A 13173-nucleotide genomic window follows, 5' to 3' on the forward strand; every position below is an offset into this window, starting at 1 on the left:
AAATGTTTGTGGCCAGCAATTAAAGCTTTTTTTCATAACTTCTCCATGCTGGAGAAACGGAGATGATGGCAGTGATTCAGAGCACGTAGGAGGGCACCTTTGAGCTCCCACCAGGCTGGCAGGCCTGGTGCAGTGCAGGCAGCAGTGGCTGCAGGGGTTGAGGTGCTGGGGGCTGCTGCCTGGGGCTGTGCCACTGCCTCTAAGCCCCCAGCACATCCACAGCCTGCAGCCTGAGACACACTGTGCTGGCTCCAGAAACTTGAGTCTGCCCAAAGTCACTGCAAAAATACCAATAGATGAGAGTTTCTTGGCCCACCATCCTGCAAACTCCGGAGTGCTGCTTCTTGCTTGTCCTCTGTTTCATCCTCTCTGGCTCCCATCTCACCAAGAGAACGATTTAGCAGTCACTTAGAGCCATGCAGTGCCATATTAGGGAGAAAATGTAAAGTTGCAAGATATTTTAGTAACATAGCAAGGCATCAGGGACCTGGTTTCACTGGAGCACACCTGGCATTTTAAATTCCATGCAGATCTTAACTGCTTTTCCTTCAGAAACCACTTAAAGGAGGTGAGAAAGGGAAAAAAAGAATACCAGATTTTATAAATCTGAATGCTCAATCTTAGGGCAAGTTGTACCATATCTCTTCCACTAGCCTTGACCCAAGCTTTGAACCAACCAGCTAACTTTGGCATCAAATCATCTGATTGTGTAAATCCCACGAAAGTCCCAGTCCCTTTCTCATCACTGAGGTTTCACAACTAACATTTCAGGAACACTGATGACTAGTAGCAAGCTTAGTAAAAATCAAAGTACCCTCCTGGATGTTCTTTTCACCAGCTGGTTCAAAACCAGCCCTGGCTAGGAACAAATCTTGCTTATGACTTTGAACCTACTTCTCCCCTTCAGCCACATGCAGTTCCTTGTCACTGATGTGTCCAGCACCTCTCTGCCAGGAATGACATCTGTTCCTCCCCTTCCCAGCATGGCAGGATCATGCCAAAGCCTGGTGCCAGGTCCCTCAGGCCTACAGCCAGTGATGGAGACCTTTCCCTGCCCCGTCACTGGTCTGGGTCACTCCTGGCAGACAGCTGTCCCTTTTGGACTGTCAGGGCTCTCCAGGGCTCAAGGGCTGGGTTGTTGTTGATAGATGGAGCAAGAACCAGGGGTTGGCAAGGTGGGCACTAGCTGACAAGCTTGTCCAGCCTGCTTCCAGCACTGGGCTTGCCCTTTTAGAGGAAACTTTCCCCCTCAGGCTTGCTCCCCAGCAGCAGGGATTGTTGTAGCTTAGCAAAGGGCACCGTGCCAGGATGGGACACTTTCCCTTTGAGACATTTAGCCACCAGTAGCTCATAAGCCAGGCACCAGAGCCCACCTGCAGCCCATCGGTCCTCATGACCCTCAGCACAGAAAAATCTTTCATCTTGACCTGAAATTCACTCTCCAGTTTTCTGCCTTCCTGCCACAGCCCCCACCCTGGCAGCAAGAACCTCAGTGGAGAGGTGAAGCCTTGGAAGGCTTCACCAGTTACAGCAAAGTCTCCTAAAACACTCAGTTTAAAAAACCCTGGACAAGCTTCTCACACATGCTTGGAAAATCAGGCACAGAAGTATTTGCAAAGCAAGGCCATTGAGACACCGCTGGATTTTTGTGGGCATTCTTTAAATATGTTATTTTTGTCTCTATCAACTGTATCAATTTTATTTTTTATTTTTTTTTTTTTTTTGTCCTGAATGGTGCAGAGCCCTGAGATGTACAGAGCCAGCCTTCAGTCCCTCTGCTGGCATCAGCCCCACCACCAGGTCACCAGCCTCACCCCTACACTTTCCCCACAGCAGAGCCCAGCTCTTTTCTCACTCCCACACCATTCCCCAAAGCCAAATGACTTTCACCAGTGTAGAGCCAAAGAGCAGATGGAAAAACTGGATTGTAATGGTAATGTCCTGGTAAGGGAAGTTACATGATGATACAAAACAGAATCAAGGGTGGCTTCTGAATCTGGTCTCAGAGGTTTTATGCAGCAGTCAGCAACCCCAGTTACAGAGGATTTCAACTGACATGAAAAAATCCAACTCCTGACTCCTTTTAACTGTACAGATTCAGTTAAAATCCATAGAAGCAACATCTCTGAGTTCTTCTTAGTTAATTTGCAATGACTCCCCCAGGGTATAACTTTTGCTAGAAATGCCATTAGCATTTACAGTTAAGTTCACTGTGAGGCACTTCTGGTTTTAATTATATAGCATTTATAATACTTCTTCTGGCACTCTCTTAGCATGGAAAAAAATGAACCTAGGATGTAGAAAGATAAAAAAGCTATTAATTCCAGGGCTAGAAATGCCAGATCGGTATAGTTACAAACAGATTGCTCCCTGTAACCCAGCCCAAACAGCTGGCTTTCAGTGTTTGGGTAGGAATGCACCAAACATGACAAAAATGTCTCCATCTGGGGAAGCTAATTTTAGACACTTTTATTTTGGCCAGGCAGTAGAAATACTTGGAGAAGAAATCGTTAAACTTCTAATGAAGAAGCTGTTTTTGTGGAATACATTGCACGCAGTGTTTCCGCAGCAGCCTCCCTGTGTGTCCATCACAGGGAGACTGGAGCTGCTGCTCAACCCAACCTGACCAACACCCAGCTGAAACATATGGGCTCCAGGGAAATTCCATTTGCCAGGGGCTCCCACAGGTCTGTGGGAGTTGGTTGCCAGCACCTGTGGAATCTCAGCTTCCAGAGCAGCGCAGAGCACACACCCCACATCCTCACTCACCCTGGAGAGACAAAGGTCAGGCACTGCAACCGGTGGGGGAGCAAAACAGGTTCCTGCCCCATGAAAGGGGGAAATCCAACATTTTGGACCTTCCCACTGCCTCAAGATAGGGCTGAGGTTCTTCACAGTTTAAGTTTAAAGCAGGACCAACAGCTCCAGCATCCTTCTGGCACACAGTTGACATGGCTCAGTCTCTTCTCTGCTCTTGCAGCTGTTCAGGGCTTAGAGACTCCAAACCCAGCTTGGTGAGGCAGTGACCCTCCTGAGAGGACTAAATGCCAGCTGTCAGACTGGCCCAAAAAGAGGAGGCAAGCCATACAAGTGCATGCACCACCTCTTTGTAAAGAGGCTGATTATAACCCAGTTACAGAGAGAGGGAAAGCACATGGCACATAAACAAGTTGTTACTGGAGAGGTGCACTGAAAGATTTTTAATTGATCCAGAGCTCAGCTGTTTAAAAATTCATAGGCTTCAAGTTACTCTTGCCACGTTTAAAATGAGTTTAACTCTACCTTTTGAGTTTAACAACCTCAGCACTTGCAACCAACTACCTACAAAATGTGGTCAGTTCACAGCCTCTCGCAAACAGCTGATCCATTTATGTACAGCATGTGTTCTTTTTCCATGCCCAGGTCATTGCAGGAGACAGCACGACTCAAAAACAGTGGTGGTTGTAGGGAAGGGACATTCACAATCCTGAAGGACACTGAGTGTCAACAGGATACAAACAAGGATATACATATTTTTTAAACTCAAGAAACTGGGGCTGAGAAATGCTCACTCTTTGTAACAGCAACTGAAATGCTGAAAATCTGCCAGCGGTTCTGCTCTCAGCAAAACTCCAAGGATCAGAGTCAGCTCCATCTGTCGTGTTGTTTCCAGAGCAGACTGTGGCACAGCCCAGCTCTTTGCTGTCCCTTTTGGCAGTAGTGGTGGGCCTCCACCCCAAAGTGCCTCTTCTTGCTCCAGTGCCGAAGGGATGGCCTGGGATGGAAGCCAAGCTGCAGAGATGGAGGCATTGCTGCAGGACACGTCCACAAAAGCCTTTGCCTGCAAACTTGGAGTGACCTCAGATCCCTCATTTCACCTAGAGTTGCTCTTACAGGCTGTCCTGCAGAGATGCTGGTCATGTGTGTGTGTAAAACATATCCAAGGACAGTAACACTGACATTTGTTGTCATCTTTTGAGGACCGGTGAGATGAAGGCCATGGAGGCCCATGAATTGGGCTTTTACATATGAAATAGAAAATGAAAATAGAAATAGAATAAGAAAACCTCCTGGCCAGAGGAGTTGCTAATAACCATGGTGAAGAGGAGGTGCTCATGGCCCTCCTGGCCTGTCTCAGCCTCAGTGACACCAGTGATGGATGGCAGTGCTCTCCTTCCAAATTAGTCACAGCCCACAGTTCTACTCTGTGAAGAGCCAGAGAGAACACCCCTGCCTCAGCTGACTGCCTGAGGTGTAGCCCAATGAATGAAGATGCTAATTTTGTTATTACAGGACATCATTTTTTCCAGTGTTGAAGTTATTCCAAAGAACTTTCCTGCGCTGAAATCCTTTGGATATTCTCTTGACAGTGCAAAATACATCAAGACTCCTGTTCAGAGACTTCCAGTGAAAGCAGCAGGCTCTGATCCTGGCATCAGCTCTGGCTGAATGCCAGGACACAGGTCAAAGCATCATTTTAAGCTCCTGAAAAGCTGCAAAAACATCACCTGAAGTCACCTGGAAGCAGCCTCATGGTGGGAAGGACAAGAAATAGACCTTTGCAAGTCACTTGAGATGGTGGCAAAGATGCCTTTCTGGATGCCAGCTGAGACACAGGCTGCTGGTGGAGTGAATGTCCCCACACTGTGATAGACTCCATGCTGGGAGCTGCACAGGAATGCTGCTGTGGAATGAAATTGTGGCTGGCCAGTCTACCACCAGCAGCCCCAAATCATTTCCCACACTGAGGTGTCCTGCAGAGGTGGCACCCACTGGTATGCAATAAAGGCAAGTCTTTGTTGAAGCAGTAGAGTTTATGGAGAAACTTAAATTCAAAATACACTTACAAACAAGACAGGCTGCCAAATGTGCTGAGAAAAAGCTTTCTATAGCTCATGGATATTTCAGGACATGCACACAAAGTGGGACACTACCTGGAACACCCCAGCTGTGTGTAGTTGGTGGCCCGTTCTCAGAGAGTTCCCAATCCTCAGCAAGGGCGCTCACCCTCACATCTCTGCGTGCTGCTTCTGGCAGGCAGTTGCTGCATGGAAATATTTTCCTGCTTGGAAAACTAGGGCTTACCATGCCTCCAGGGGAAGGCAGACCCTGCATTTCACCGGTGCTCACACTGACAGAAAGAGAGGCAGCACCTCCACAATGCCTGCCACAGTGCACATTTGGGGCCAGCTTTGGAGCTGCTGCTGGATGCACTTTCTACTCACGGATCCATAGCTTTTTGTTTATTTTTAACCTGCTTTGCAAACACAGCTGCACATCCTGCCCTTCGCCCAGAGGCAGTAACAAGGTTTCTCCACTAAGGATGTCCCACTGCAGTCTGGTTTTACAGCTTACACAGCGACCTGAAGAGTAGCTGCCCTTGGGGCAGGGGGACACTGCTGGGCTCTGGTAGTCACCCCACTGTGGAGCACTGTACCCCAGCAGGGCCAGCTGGAGCAGAGGAGGGCATGGTGTGCTGCCAATGCCAGGATGGAACTGCCACATCTAACTTTAGCCTCTGGAGCCCTGAAAGCTCTCTTGAGGTGCCACATACCTTGATAAATCACTTAAGTCAATGCTGCTCGGCCTAAAGCTGGCTTTCAGATGGGAAAGGCCAAGTGCTGAGTGTTAAACATAATTTTGACTGGAGCTGAAGGTCTCTGCTTTCAGGAGTTACCCAGGGCTTCTGAGACTTGTAGGGACTGTGAAATAAGTGAGACGTGAAGAAGAGGCAAAAATGCCAGGGATGTTTTTGTTTTGTTTTCTCCTGCAAACTTGACTGAGAAGAAATCTGTGTGTGCAACGTAAGTGCAGGGTGAAAGCTGGAAGCACGGAAATAAGGAGAAAATACCTGCAGGGTGCAGAACATCCTTTGGGTCTGTGGTTGGACACCAGGGACAGCTGGTGCCTTGTTTCAGGGACACCAATCACATTGTAGAGGCTTCAACAACCTACACAGCAAAGGGTTGAAACAGCAAACTGGGAAAGAAAAGGCATTTTACAGTGAGTTCTGCATTCTGTTGCTTGCTTGACCCTCCCACTTGGACAATATTTAGAGTTTTGAAGTCTGGCTCCTTGTTAGAGGCAAAACAAGTGGTGCAAGATTGATTGATTGATAGGCCTTTGTCACGACAAGGTTTGTTGCACTGGCCCCGGGGAGCTCTTCCTTACAGCACCACAGCCTGGTACCCATATGAATACACATGCACATTCTGATGTCTTTCCCTTCAGAGGTCCATGAAACCCAAGGGAGATTTTTCACCTTCCACGTGAATGAGTTACTGGAGAAACAGAATTTTGCCCTTGGGACAGAGGTGAGTCCATGATTACATGCAATTTTCTTGGATAATCCATGCGTGGTGAACCAAAAGTTGGCTGTCGGCACATTCAGGGGACCAACTGCCTCACTACTGGCAGTTGTGACTGAAGCCCTGTATACAAGCTGTGCTACGTGTACCTAAAACACATGTATATTTCTCTATGAAAGTCATCATTCATATTGCATATTTTATAAAAATTATATAAGCCCACCTTAACATACATATTATTATGCTTCTGGAACAATAGATTTCCATATCTCCCTTCCCTATCTCCCCAACTGAGCGATGCCCGAGAGCAAAGAGACTATGGAGAGAAAAGGAATACTGCTCAAACAATGCAGAATTAGAAAGCTGATGTTAGGTCTTCATAGGTCTAAACCAGAACTTTCCACTCTTGGGGTAGTTTGATGTTAATGCTTTTCAAGAACTGGTTGTTAACGATCAGGAAACTACTAAATTAATGACTCTGGAGAGTTAACTGATGGAACACTTTCAATCATTTGTTAGGGAAGGAAATCCTTGCCTGTAAACAAAGCCAGTGTAGGGTTATTTCATGTCAGGAGTGGTAGCAACACATCAAGACATATACAAACCATGAGTTAGGGCCACTGAAATTATCAACAGGGTTTAGACTTCAAAAAATAATAAATTTGGATTGATCTTTATTTGTATTCAGTTTTCTGAAGCTTTAAGACTTCTTGTAATGCCATTTTATAGACACTCTCGGTAATCACGGAAGCTGAAACTTCCAGTAAAAATCTGACAATTTTTACTTTCTCAGAGGCTTCTGGAGGAAATTAAATTCTATGGCACTGACAGTGCAACTGCAAAGGCTGCCAGCAAGGAAGGCGCCTTTGTAATCCAGACTGAAATCCTGAGCAGCAGTGGAATGATTTCCACCCCACATGAGGCAAAGAGCATCTTTTCAGTTGGCCCAAATCATGGGTCATGTCTTTCTGCCATAAGCAGGGCAAAGGAACCATGTCTGGTGTCTCTTGGGCCATCCCAGGTCCCAGGTTTGGTGTGGTAATGGAGAAATTTGCTGTGGTCTATGGAGGGACATAAGGACAGGGCTGTATTTGCCTTCTGCAGGCTTATTGTCCTCGTGCTTTGGGTGTTGTGGGAACATCCCTGCACACAGCCACAGCAGTGGGCTCCAGCTGCTGCCTGCCTAGCCCCTCACACCATCCTCATCACGGTGTCTGGGGCGCTGCGTGGCTGCATCCCAGCAGCAAAGCTGCTCTGTGCATGCAGCTCTACAAATGGGCTTTGGCACGGTGGGGGAAAACAGGCATCTGTTTATAGGAAATGCAAAAGTTAGGTGGCTGTCCTCAAGGATATGCCTTGAAGAGCATGAGGGCAGTTTAAATGCAAAATCTGTATAGACAGCTGGGAAAGTTTCTTTCCAGTGCCATCCAAAGGTGTTTGATTAATCAGATTGAATGCTTTTACAGGAGGTCTCTATGGGCTGAAATGATGAAGAAAACTGTCCCATCACCAAAAAACTGCATACAGGCAGCCTTCTTCACCAGGGATTTGCCCCATACATCATTCCTCAACATCAGTGAGCTCTATGAGTCAGCCCCCCAACACATGGGTCTCTCTTCTCCTCAGAACTTTTGGGGTGGTGATGGAGCCTTTGCTTCTGGTTCCCAAGACTTAAACCCATGATAATTGTGGCTGTTTATGTCTTCCACTCTTTCATCATGCTGGAAGAAGGGAGCAACACATTCATTCCCTGGTGGGCCAGGCAAGCTGTAATGCCACCCAGTTAAGCCAGACTCACCATGAAATGTTTGCAGGCTGCAGTGTGAGCTGCTGAGGGAGCCATCGCTCTCTAGCTCCTTGCAGATTCACCATCCCACACTCAGCCCAGAGCTCATTTTCTTTTCCTCACACTGAGTTACATATCTTTTCCCCAGGGGTTGTGCAAACTGCACAGTGACTCTTTTTCAGCCTTCCAGCCAGCTGTGAACCTGTTTTTGGCCAAAATTTTTCTACTGTAGCTCTTGTTGGCTCAGAAAAGTGCTTTGACAAGCTTGAAATTTCCTGCCTCAGGAAGGAATAACAACTCTCTAAAAGAGTGCTGTGGGTTCTGTTGGAGAGGTATTATCCACGAGGTGCAGAGAAAGCTGGACTTATTACAAGGATCAGAAACTGAAACAGTCTTTGTCATGGCAGGACTAAAGATGTCTCAGAGCTCCTGGCTCCAAAAATGTAACCCACAGCTTGGCCTGCTGCCATTGTGACATGGCACATTTATTAGGACACTTCTCAGTCTCTATTCCTTGTGCTCAAAAGTTTTCCTATCCCAGTTCAAGAAAATACATCATATATGATGTCTCTGTAAGGAATAAAGTCAGACAGTCTCCAGCTGAACCTGGTAGGGCAGAAAGCTAACCTGACACTGCAGCTGATTTTGACTCATCCACTCCGCTTTCCCCAGGGACATGAAGAAACCCTCCCTGAAATGGGAGAAATATTTATGCAAGTTCCAATGCTGGAGAAGAAATCTATGAGGATGTCAGTGTTGTTGAGTTTTGTCTCCACTCTCCTTGACCCGTGTTCTGATAGAACTTTCGGTAAGCTATTTATCAGGTAAATAGATAAACCAGCCATCATCATATCAACATATGGTGACAGTGACTGAGAACTACCCTATTAATTGCTGACCCCATTTCTATTTCAGTCACTTGGCATGTCCTCTAGGAAATGAATGGGATCAGTCACGATAAATCCATTTTCTCTGGCACCAGATAATCTGCTTTCAAGCTGGAGCAGATGCTGAGATGCCCATGCTGACAGCCTGCTTCTGGATGACCAAGGGGGCTGTGATTGCATCCCTGAAGACTTGTGTCGGGTCCCCTTTGTACAATAAACGGTTCTGCTGCATGGTATTGTGTCCTAAAATGCCCTGCTGATATATCAGAGAATGGCTCAGGTTGGAAGAGGCCAGAGGGGATCATCTGGTCCAGCCTCCCTCCTCAAGCAGGGTCATGCCAGAGCACATGGCACAGGATTGTGTCCAGGCAGTTCTTAAACATCTCCAGTGAGGGAGACTCCACAAATTCTTTGAGAAATAAGATCCCACAGATTATTTCCTGAAGGAATGACAGCCTTTAATTCGGGTGTTAAACCAATGCAGAAAGGCTGAGTGTCTAACAACCAGAGAAGACTGGAGAGAGGTAAATGCTATTTGAATTACTCAAGGGTTTTGAACTCAGATCTCTTTCAGCTCTAATCACTGGGACATGAGACACCATAGTGTGGTGGTTGGGATCTTCCCAGCTCCCTGTGCCAGAGCTACTCTGCTTTGCAGTGAAACAGGGCAGTGATGTCTTAAGTTTTTGCTTTCATGTTTTTTTCAGATTCTGTGCTGCCTAGGGGTATAGTTTTGAGCCTTAAATTAAGTGTTAGTAAGCTCTCTTCACAGAGTAGGTAGACAAAACAAATCCTTTCCCAGATGGAAATCAAGGACAAATGCTACAAGTTTTCAGGCCCAAAAGCATAAACAACGGTGGACTGAAGTGAGAAGAAGGATGACACTTCATAATCTGAAGCTGTAATTGGGAACTAACTCCAATATGTAAATGGACCGAAACTTATAAAAGTGTGAGACCTCATGACCTGTTGTCCATTTTGTGACCATTTTGGGTCCACCTTGGGTGTAGCCCTGGCCAGGCTCTTGTACTGCCCAAGGTGTGTCCTTAAAGGCCTTTTAATAAATACCTACTTTATTCTCTTAGCTCTGTCCAGTCTCTGTTCCAGGTCAGCCTTCCCAAGGCATCAACAGTTCTCTGAGAGATCAGGGGTGGAGAGAGTATGCAAGCATTGAAAAGTATGATTTGCAGGTGCTGCTAGTCAGACAAGGAGAATGCTTGCCATAAAACACTTAACAGTCTAGGGGCACAGTAGCTGCATCCCAGCAGTGGGTGCCCTGAGTGCTGGTCTGAAGAGTTGGACACAGATTTTCCCTCTGGCCCCAGCAGTGCTCAGTGCCCTGCACAGACGTAGCTGGAGCTGGGGGGCTGGAAGAGCCAGGTGTGTGCCCTCAGCCTTCTGCAGGCAGGTGTGGGCTCCCACCCTTCACGAAGAGAAGCCAGCTCAGCCTGGACCCTGGCTGCCAGAGGTCCTTCCCAAAGCCTTGCAGTTGCCATCTCCCTCACTCAGCCCTGGCCCAGCCCCACAAAACTGTGGGCATCTGGGCGAGGAGGGCAGAGGAAGCCATGGGGCTGGAGCTGGAGTGCCCTCGCAGAGCAACGCGGCTGCTTTCCCTCGGGACATTCTGTTTTCACTTTATTTGTGTCCCTGGGACCCAGCTGCTTAGCAACTGGATAAAATTGTCACAAAATGCTGGCATTGCCCCCCTCACCAGGGCAGTGGTTGGGCTGTGTCCTGTCTGCCAGGCGAGGTGGCCACACAACGCTCGTGAGGGGACCCCCATGCCTGTCCTTGTTTTCCTGGGTGGCCTCTCCCAAGGTGTGAGGGAATGTGGCCCTCATGCATGACAAACACTGCACCGCAGGTAAGGCATATAGCTCCATCTGTCCCCGGGGGCAAATGAAACACGGACACTTTTTGGATCTGTGATAAATGATTTTTCCTCTCTGAAGGACCAGGGAAAAAAGCACACTTCAAGTAGTTCAGTGAACTACCTGAAAAGGAAAATATTCACAATTTCTGCTGGATACTTGAGGGAGATGCATACACCGTCTTACTTTGGTTCAGGGCTTTTTAACTAAAAAAAAAAGGGAAAAAATGGCAATTAAGAGTTACAGCTATATATTCCTTGGGTCAGAGAAGAACAAGCACGTGTCTAATAGCCTGCTGCTATCTTTGCCCTGTTTGAGTCCTCTGCCTCTCTGTATAATACTCAAAGAGGAATCGAGGCTGCCCAGGAGGCCAAATCCTGCTCAATGGAGCTCACTTCCTTTGAAGAGTCATGCAAAGGACAAAGGATGAAAATAAGAGATTTTAGGAGACCAATTTATAACACACTTGCCCTTATAAGTGCCTGACGTGCAAGAGATAGTTGCTGGCAATTGCTGACATCTTGTGTGTTTACCTCAATCAGCAAGTATTTATAATTAATTTTTAAAACGCTGAAGTTCCAGCCTTGCTGGGAACATTGCAAACTGCCCTCAGCACTCTGATGTGCTTCCAAAACATATGCTGCCACAAGTCAAAAAGCACAAAGGCTCACATATTTCAGGGGGGAGGTGGAGAGATAATGCAGTTCAAATGAAAACTATTTAGATAACTCATCTCTATCCACAAATATTTAATTTTTCATGACTGGAAGTCACTACAGCTGTTTCAAATGGGGTGAACTGCCACATGACTTCTAGCATTTATCCTACCTGATGCCACAGCAGCACAATATGGAGGGTTTGCCAGCAGTGGGATGGCCAGATTTCACTTTTTTTCTTTCCCCCTCACTCCCCCCGCAATGCCTCGTGCACCACCTGTGCTGACAGAGGAGTTTGCAGGATCCCAAAAGACCTAGTGGGGCTTAAAATAGGCCTGGAACAAAATCAAAAAAACCACAAACAAACAAACCTAGAACACTCACAAAAAAAAAAAAAAAATCAAAAAAAATCCAAACCAAAATGAAGATGCAGCATTGCTGAGCCACTCTGGGAGTTTTTTGAAGAAGCATGGGATGCTTCTGACCACCATTGTGCCCACAATGTTTGCTGGCAGTTTCTGTCTCTGTTTATATGAAGAAAAGGAAGAACACAAATTCACAGTTTTCCAGATTTTTTATTTTTTAAGGCAGTTTTTCATGGTAGCTTTCACTATCTATCTCCCTTTTGGCCTCAGCAGTAGGCTGAGAAGAAAACCTACTGCAAGGCAGGAAAATGCCATTGCCAGACCTACCATCATGGTGATTAGGGTGGCGGAGGTGGTGGAGCTTGGGGCAAACCACAAATGAATACCCTCACAAAAGGCTTATGCCTTGAGTTGATGTTGTTCTTCTAAACTCAGAAATGTGCCATGTCTCAGAGCACTGCCCAACATCTTGGGGTGCAGATGTGGCTGAGAGGATATGGGGGAGCAGAGGAGAGTCAATCAGCTCCAGGGCAGCAGCCAGCCCCGGCTAACATCTAACTTAAGGCTTTAGCAGCAGGTTTACGGTGAGATTTTTATTTTGTGAGGTAGTGGGAAAGCATGCTCAGATTGCAACCCTGTAGCTAAGTGATTCTTTTTTTTTTCCACTCACATAATTATGAAAAATGACTCTCATGTTCCCCATTACTGTTGCTATTAGCAGACAAGGCAGGGCTACCCAGCATGAGCCATTCTTGCTAACAAGGTCTGTGTGCACCACATTAGGGAGTGTACCACTCACAGCTTCCAGAGCACCAAAAGGGATTCACCATAGCTCCTGTAATGGTACAGAGACAAATATATCTGCATCTCATCTCATGTCATAGAAGGCAGCAAGATCTACCTTCAAGGTCCTTGATTAAAAGAAGACCTGCAAGCCCAAACTCCTGCTTCTGGGCAAAGTTGCCCTCCTGCGCTAACACCAGGCAGGTGCAGTGCTGAGAAGGATGATTGTGTTCAGGTGGGGCTGTGGAATCAAATGTCTCTCTCACTCAGTCACTCATACGAGCAGTGCAATAGCACACAAAAACCCCACCTCATCAGGGATTATGTAATCCTCCATCTTCACGCTGCAAAAGTTACTGCCAGAGTTACTCTTCCCTTTTTAAGGTGGGCCTTGCTGTAGTTCAGAAAGGAAATGGTCTAGCACATAGGACAAGGGGTAGCAATTACTGTTCTTCACCTTGATATTGGCAAGGCTTCCAGCACAGGTATCTGTAATACCCTTCCAGCCAAAATGGTGGGACAGGGACTGTGCTGGAAC

This window comes from Chamaea fasciata, unplaced genomic scaffold (assembly GCF_029207755.1).
Source record: "Chamaea fasciata isolate MVZ Bird 193981 ecotype frontalis unplaced genomic scaffold, bChaFas1.0.hap1 SCAF_3, whole genome shotgun sequence".
Lineage (NCBI taxonomy): Eukaryota > Metazoa > Chordata > Aves > Passeriformes > Sylviidae > Chamaea > Chamaea fasciata.